Below are 9,025 nucleotides of genomic sequence, written 5' to 3'. Positions count from 1 at the left end.
CTTTTACAAATTATTGTACATTGTTTTTTTTTGTTTTTTTTTTTGTGTAAGTGTAGTACTTTTTGTTGTTTTTTTTTTAGTAAATTCTCTACAAATTCATGCTCGTATATTTTTAATATAACTAACCACGTGTGATTTTTAGTTATGCGGAAAAAACCTATTAAAACAATTTTGTTTATTCCTAAATAGTTGATTATTTATTACTTTTACTTGTTTATCTTCTAAGACATTGAAGAGCATGTGAGTTTTTAAGTATTTTTGTTTTTTTTTGTTTTATTTTCTTTTACATTAACTACTTTGGATATTTTATATTCTATTTTTAAAAATATGCTCCCTACTAATTAGTTATGTTTTTAAATTTTTATTTTTTTTAGTGTATTTACATACAGCGCACTTAGTATAACAAACATCTCACCATTCGATTTTCAGTTTCAATAACTACTACGTATTAATTTTTTGTTTTTTTTTTTCTTTTTCACACTCAGTAAACTCCCTAGTAAGTAGTAGTGCAATTATTTTCGCTACATATTAAGTTTTACGTGTTATTTACGTTAGGTTACGAGTATTTTAAATTTTTTTTTTTTTTAATTTAAGGTAGAATTTGTTTTTAACAAAGGTACGGTTTAAGTTTTGAAATAATCGGTACTTTGAGATCCATTATCATCACTAAATAGATGACAGTTGACAAAAATCTACTACAAAACTAAAAAAAAAATGTGTGTAGTGTTAGAGGACTACAGCTCGTTTCTTGATGGTTTGCTAGCCTAGCTAGATCGTTGCTGTATTTGCATGGTTAACTAACTGTACTTTTTGAATTTTTGTACCAGCTGTTTCCATTAAACAATTTAATTTTTTCGCTCGTTGGAAAACTTCAGTTGCTATATCTTTATGTTTAGTTATTTCCTTATTCGATATCTCTGCATGTTTATACATGTATAATGGCAACACAGCTTTAAGCTCAACTATAATTTTCTCACCGGCTTTTTTTTGCTCAACTGAAAAATTTTGTAGTGCTACTTTCGCCATTTATGTATATAAGTATGGCATACAGTGCTATAAAATGTGTCAGCAATTTCGGAAGAACGAACGATATTCGGTTGAGTTAGATGCTTCCGCGCTATTCGATTTATTTGGGCAAATAAAATGAAAGTTCTTTCGTGAATGAAACCTTGGAAAGAAAGATATTTGAAGACATTCAATTGTTGAAAATTATAGGTTACAGTTTGATTGCATTCCAACAAGTTTTGTTGATGTTCTGTTCAGACCCAAAATCGCGATCCGATAGCCCCTCTATCATCTTCGTTTCGCTCGCAGATAGCATGTACTATATCATGCATACAGTCCGATGCGTATGTGTAGGTCTTGAGTAACTTTAGTATATGGGTTACCTCACAGTTTTTGTCTCCAAACTAAATTTCACGAACTCGTTCGGAAATATTTCTTGCTAAAAGTTGGAGTTGTTCTTTTCGTAACCTATTGCGTTGCAGGACTTTATAACCCTATCTTAATCGCGCGATTCATGTTCATTCCGTGGGATTTTTTCACATCATGCTCGCATGAATGGACCTTAGCAACGAGTAAATTTCGATAGAGTACTTGTTGATTTTATGTGAAGAAGAAGAGCGTGTTTATAAGTAGATTTTGGATTTTTATGCAAAAAAAAACAAGCCTAGAAATATGTACAAATTAATAATACTTAGATTTTGCATTTATGGGAATAACTTTTAAAAATTACATTTCGTAAAGAAAATCGACTTGCTTGCTTGAAAAAATGAATTAATAAGAAAAACTTTTTTTTAGTTTCATTAAATTTTATTATTCTCTGCGGAGGTGTTCGGCTGCGGCTTTCTATTAGCCAGGTATTTGGGCTTGATTCTAGAATGGAAGCTCTCGCTGCAGCAGGTTACCTGGGGTTACTGGGTCCTTAACTGACTCAGGATATGAGCCTAATATTCTGTGATGCTCCTTGAACAATCGATATGCTGATCAAATGTGCGACATCGGCAAGATAGGTATAGGCTACCTAATGCGAGATTGCCAACCTCTATTCCAGTCGTGTTTTATTTTATAAACTTTATTTAACAAGTTGCCAAAACATGTTCTTTATACCAAAATGCTATACGGACTACTTAAATAGCCTATGTATAACCGAACATTTGAACTTAAACATAGTACTTATCCTTATAACAGGAAATATCGATAATCGATATTGCCAAAGCTGCTGAGAGCCTAGGGACATTGGAATGGGAAATAGAGAATAAGAAAAACCATTATGTTCATCCGTGCCGGTTTCAGCTAAGATAAAAATTTATGTTAAGTTTTCTGTAATTACTTGTCTTCGAAGTATGGTCCTCTTTTCCCATATGAGACCGTATATTTACTGGCGATTGTAGCCACTTACGTAGTGGAAACCAGTCTTAATGCTTTCTGGCTATGAACTTATCTTTTGCTTCGAAATGACTTCGTTCTTTTTATTCAACATAACTAAATTGTATGCACTTTTTCCGCAGGTTGTTCACAATACTACGTTATGGTGAGTTCGAATTTTCTCTTAAGTCCCATTAATCTGAAATTACTGGTAGGTACAAGTAGAACTACCTGTATGCACAAGTTATGCAATGATTCGATAAATGCTCTCAAAAAGTCAATAGAAAAAAGATTTAATTTTTATTATAAATACCTATTCAAACATAAGCCTTTAGAAGGATATATATGTAATGGTTACTAGCGTGAATTTTTTATATTCATATGAACCAGTGCAAACTATCGAGCTCTGCCAATGGCAATGAAAGTATGTATGTATGTATATAAATCGATTAAACCAAAAACGATGGTAAAAAGCTGCGAATAGATGCAGACATTCTTTTCTTCATATGTTCTTATGTTTACAATTTTTCTTCATTTTTTGGTCGTATTAAACTTAAGCCTATTTATTTTTAAACTTTCACTCATCGATCATTTTGTAGCCTTAATTAAGCCTTCCTTATTTATGTATACCAGCATGTATCTATGTATGTAGCTCGTTAAAACGATTATGCGCAAAAGAAATTGCAATGCAAAAATGTACTCAATGGAAAAATATTAAAAATATCGCTTGCGATCATTTATTGCTTTACTTAAAACTATGGACGTAACTCCGGGATGGGAAAGTGCAAAGTGCGTTACAAACTCTTTTCTTCATACGCAAGTACGAATCTAATGATTTTCGCATGTGTGTATGTAGGTGTGTCGCGTTGCCTGTGTGTAATTGTTTTCTTTGAATGCGTGCACAAATTTTTTTAATTTTCTGATGATGCCATTTTTTCATTTTTTTTTTTTTGAGTGACGTTTTTCGTATGCGATGTGGTGTAAAGCTTCAGGTGGAGATTTTTTGTAGAGCATTTTCACTTATTTCCTCGCCCACGAAGGGTCGTTTCCACAGCTGTTTTTGACCAATCTGAAAGCCTGCAATTGGCAAGTCGTTGAGGCTACAATAAAAATTCTTTGACTGCCTGAAAATTTCAGCAGCTCAGAAAAAATCTGTTTAAAAATTTACAAAAAATCAAAAAATACTTGAGGAGTTTATGCTTATTGATGGGTCCGAGTAATTTTAAGCACAAATCCGATTAACTCATTGAAGCTGGTAGTTACGAGTATATGCATATGTATGCATGTACTTATATGTATTTATGTATGTGCCATGAGTATGATTCTCTTCTAGGTATGTATGTATGTGGTTTTTGATTTTGCATTCTTCCGTTGCCGCCATTATTATCTTTACGATTTTGATCTCAGTTCAATTACATAAATATGTATTTTTGATCAATTTTCAAGTACATACTTAATGCTTCATGCTGTGGCACTATTCTTCACTGTTTTGTGTGTTTGTTTGTATGTCTAGTTTCATTTGTTTATCCAGTCCATTTCCTTTCCTCTTTCCTCTGAATTTATTTTTGGTATTTTTCAAATATCTACTGTGAAGAGTATTTTAACGCAATTTTTTCTTAAATTTTTGTATCGCGTGCAATGTGTGTATTTAGTTGTAGGTATTTACACTATTTCATTAATTTTATTGCTAATGGAATTTTTTTAAGAATTTCTATTTTTTTTTTAACTTTCAGTTGGTGGTTTCCTGTTAATCAGTTTAATGGCATATTTTATTGATTTATAGCTGTTACTTTCAGTTTATGTGGGTATGTGCGTGTAAACAAAACACAAAATTTTATTTCAAACTGAGTTAGCCGTTTTCTCAACTAAATTTCGTAAATATGGGCATGTATTGTAAGTAATGTATGTATGCATGTATGCACGTATGTATTAGTTAAGGAATTCTTGTAATGGTATTGTTGAAGTTTCTATAAACAACATCACCTATGTCCATACAAACATACATACATTAGGGCGAGTCAATTTGTATGGGAAATTTTTTTGCATACTCGCGTATAGCACAGATAGATTCTAACGGTAATTCTAAGCAAATTTTCTAAAGAAACCATAAGTCTAAAAACAATTTAGAGTTTGCCAAATTGCGAAAATAGGTTGCTTAGCATTTTGCGGTAGTGTCGTAAAAAAAGTGCTAACATTGTGTTTAAAAACGTGCTGTAGTGGTTTTCTTGGTATGAAGAATCCATTTCTGCTCTTATCTTTTTCTTAAAACTTTCATCAGAAAGCGCAACAGCGAAAATTTTCACATTTTCTTTGAAACCTATTTTCGCAATTTGGCAAACTCCAAATCGATTTTAGACCCAATGCTTCTTCCTCCTATGCAAACACGCCGTGTAAAAAGAAAAATTTACCCGCCCTAACATACATACATACATATGTATTACGTGAAAGTTTATTTCTTAGTAAAAGTTATACTATTGGAAAACAGTTCTTATTTTACTTATGTATTTAGCTGCTGAGTACCTACTTATTTTAAGTTGGTTCACCGATCTCGGCGAGTTTGTTTTCTAATCTAGATCAGCTATTCGATAACTACATAGCATTCGGTTATTTTACACATTTATGCAGGTATAAACACAGAATTTTTGTTTTAAATCTATGTAAATGCTAATTTTCGTAACTCTGTACATTAGGGTGGTACAAAATTACACAGGTGTTTTCCTTCTGCACCCCCCAGAACTGAATAATTTTAAAAATAAGGAGAAGCGTATTTTTTTATTTTGAAATCGGTTAATATTTAACCGTGCCGCCGCAAAGTGGAACATTTTCTACTGATTTTGTTAAAAAATGGAAAAGTATCGAGTTGAGTAATTTTTTTTTTCAAACACTGCAAACGGATTTTAGAAAAGTTTATCTAGGCCCGAATTAAGAAAAAAAGTATTTGCTTTTAACGTATTTTAAAGTATTTGTTTAGCGATTTTACGAAAAAAATTATTTTCCTCATATAAAATATAAGGCAAACTTCAAAGCCCCCGCGGCAAAGTTAAATATTAACCGATTTCAAAAAAAAAAAATACGATTATTCAATTCTGGGGAGTTGCTGCAAATAAGACTGATTTTTTTGGACCAACCTAATGTACTTACGTACATGTACGTACACGCTTAAAAACGTCGAAGTTTTATTCCCATTTCGTCGTTTCACTTACTTTCGCACATTTTTTTTAAGGTTAAGATATCGCAGGTTGCTCTTGAGTTTTTTTTGAAATATTTCAGTAACTTTTTTAAGAAAATAAATTTTAAATGGAATTAGAGAACTAGTACTACAATTTTTTTTTTGTTTTGAAGTAAATGTGTACCTATGTATGTATTTATGAAAGTGCAGAATTGTAACAAATGTTTGCGTTGGTGTTATTTACTGCTTTTCATACTTGTGGTAATATCAGCAATATTTTTTTTTATCGTTTTTCTGTTGTTACGTGTTGTGAAATTTGTTGTTATCTTTGGTGAAAGGAGAAATACAGAAGATCTCATGGCAAGCAAATTTTTTTCAAGAATGGAGTTCTAGAAATCGCCAAGTTAAACTTTTGCGGTTTGTATTTACACCAGTAACGATAGGAGAGCGCTTTTACTCTATGCACGTTCATATTAAATTTAGAGAAGGCCTTCAAAAATGTGTCCCTTTTCTAGTATGTCTGTCGAATGCTAGGAGAAAATCAAATGAGAAATATACAGCTGCTATTTAAAATAAAAAAAAAAAATAATAATCAAATTAAAAATAATGTAGCAAATCAAATAAAACACGGCAACTCAAATATGTATGTAATTGTATTTACTTTCATATAGATATGTTTATTTACAATATAATAAAATTAACAACTAATTTATAGTTAAATTGGCAAACATATTTACTTATATATGTACATACAAATAATGCAATTATTTTCACGCAAATAACATTTAACTCTGAATAATTTTTGACTTTTATCTTAAATGAAATAAATCTTTTTAAGCAGGAAGACAAAATCTAAAAATACAAAATTAAAACTAAACACAAAAGGAATTTGTAAGCAAGTGAATAATTACAACAAAATTTGCCTGCTTTTTTGTAAACGTATTTACCTATTATAGTTACCTACTATTATTATTGTTATTGCAGCAGCTGAATTTAGAAAGTGTATACGTACATATTACCGTGGGCCGAAAATCCGCTTTTTTAGAATTTTATGGTTCATTATGATTTTTGCCAATAACGTAGGCTCGCCAAAGACCATCAAAGTTCAATGTGCTCAAAAAATAAAAACTAATAAACACATTCATTTATACATTTTTTTTTTACTTAAATTGCAATTATCTTCGAAAGTATTAGTCCTACATAATTTAGTATATAAAAAAAATTTTTTTAGCAGATGAAGTTTGAGGGACTTGGGCGAGCCCAGGATATTGGCCAAAAATTGTCATCATTCACACAAATTGTTTTCAGAGCATAATGGGCCATATTTTTGCTATAACCACTCAAAATTCTAAAAAAGTGGATTTTCGGCCCACGCTAATATCCATGGAAGTGTATATCGAAGCGAGCAAGTTTATTTACGAAAAGTCGAAGAATTACAGAATTTTTGAGTATTTCTCCTTACAGTTTTGCCAAAATGTGTAAATAAATTTGTAATAAAGAAGTAAAATCATGAAGCTGCTGCCTAAATGTTGCATACTTCCAATGTATTTTGGTTATTTTCGATCGACAGATGACTGAAAACTGACTGAGTAATAAAGGTAAATATATTCACACATTTACGTACAAATGTATATACCTATGTATGTATAGATATATATTGCGTGTTTACATGTAGAACCCTAATTTCATGATGAATCGCAATAAAAATCTGCATCGGCTAGATAGCGAGTTCGAAAAAGCCAAATTGATTGCGAAATTTTGTGGTCGAAAGAAATCGGTAAAAAATTTCACTTAATGAGTTGAATGGTAAAATAAGTTTCGTAAAGGCTAAACTTTTACTGTCAGTCTATCTTCGTTCCCATGCAAAAAGATGTCTTGAAAGTCAAAGGCTTTTATTTTTTTTTTGGTGCCCAAAAACGTGGAAGAATTGCCAAATCTCGTTATTAGCCGAGCCACCACAAGACATGAGGATTTGATAATACAGGAAATTTTCGAAGCTAATCCTCCAGCTTTAACCTTCAAAGCTGCTCAACCGAAATTGACTCGAAGGAGCATACATACATGTCTCTCAGACCACAATAGAGCGGCCGTCTGAATGGGTACTTGTACGTCAATACCGGAAAAGTATACGAAATAAGTGGCATGCGTAACGTAGAGAGACGCCACAATGAAATGGTGTTGCGTTTGTAAACAAAAATCAGCTGTTCTTTATGGCCGCGTACTTTGGGTTTATATGTATTCATTCATACTTGTTTACTAATATTTTCACACACCTCTTATTGTCTCCTTTACTGCCTTCGATTTTTGCAGACAGTTTATTGTCTGGACACCTACTTTCTCTTATGTAAATGAAAGGTTATACAAATGTCAGCTTTGCCGGACTTACTCATGCATCAAATGTTGAGAGTTGACCAACGTTCGTTGGTTCTGTCGACACAAGGATTGCCAATGTCAGTTTCATCTTTGAGCGCAAAGTATCCATACTGATGGCGCCCTAAAAAACCCTCAGTAGATCTAATTGGGGCAAAAGTAAGCTGCTTCAGCGTTCTGTGAAATATCCAGGAAAAGTTCATATTTGTGGACACTTCATAAGACAAGGATTCGACAAACTAATCATTTAGATGTCAGCTTCATGAGAAACGACGGTATATCGTGAACTTTTGTTATCAACAGATAAGTGGTTTTGGACCAGGAAGCCGAGATTAAGTTCTTCAAAGACGCAACCAAATAAAATAACGAAGCCGCGTGCGTACATATCTCATTAGATGGGCCTTAGCAGTCACCAGATTCAAATCTGATTGAAAATGTTTCGGCAGAAATGAAGCTACAACAAAAATTCAGACAAATGTACAATAAATCGTACCAAAAAAAAAAGATCGACCGAAGGTAGGGAACACCTTTTTACATTTTTCTTCATATCTTTGGTATTTACTGTCGGATCTTAAAAATGATGATATATCGATGTTTTTGTCTCGAGAATACATTTTTTTTGTTTCAAAGTTCATTGATACCAAGTGCTCTTCTAGTACTTACGCTCTAAGTGCGATCTTTTCCTACCACCCTAATGCCAGTAAATTATAGATATCCCGAAATCATCAAATTTTAGGCTAGGCAGAATTTTGATTAGATTTTTGTTTTTTTGCCCGAACGTTGGTAGGGGTCGCCTTTTGGCATATCTTCGGCATCTATAGTTCCACAGCAAATTATGACATCTAGATGTTTTTATCACGAGTAGACAACTTTCTGCTGCAAAGTTCATTGACCTCAAGTATCTCGTTTTAGTATTTACCTTATCAGATCTCAGTTCTTATAACACGCTAATCTTATTAAACTCGCCAAAAATCATTAAAATTTTTCTTTCGAAGCTTTTCTTTATAAATCACGCGCTCTCTTTTCTCCGCTTCAATGAAACTGCTAAGTCAGGCGAGACCGCTTTTACTTTTTTTCGAGACGTCGCAAAATTTTACGAAATTCATGAATTGATGAAAA

The sequence above is a fragment of the Rhagoletis pomonella genome, unplaced genomic scaffold (assembly GCF_013731165.1).
Source record: "Rhagoletis pomonella isolate Grant_MI unplaced genomic scaffold, Rhpom_1.0 Rhpom_scaffold_00012, whole genome shotgun sequence".
Lineage (NCBI taxonomy): Eukaryota > Metazoa > Arthropoda > Insecta > Diptera > Tephritidae > Rhagoletis > Rhagoletis pomonella.
This window is presented reverse-complemented; position numbering follows the sequence as displayed.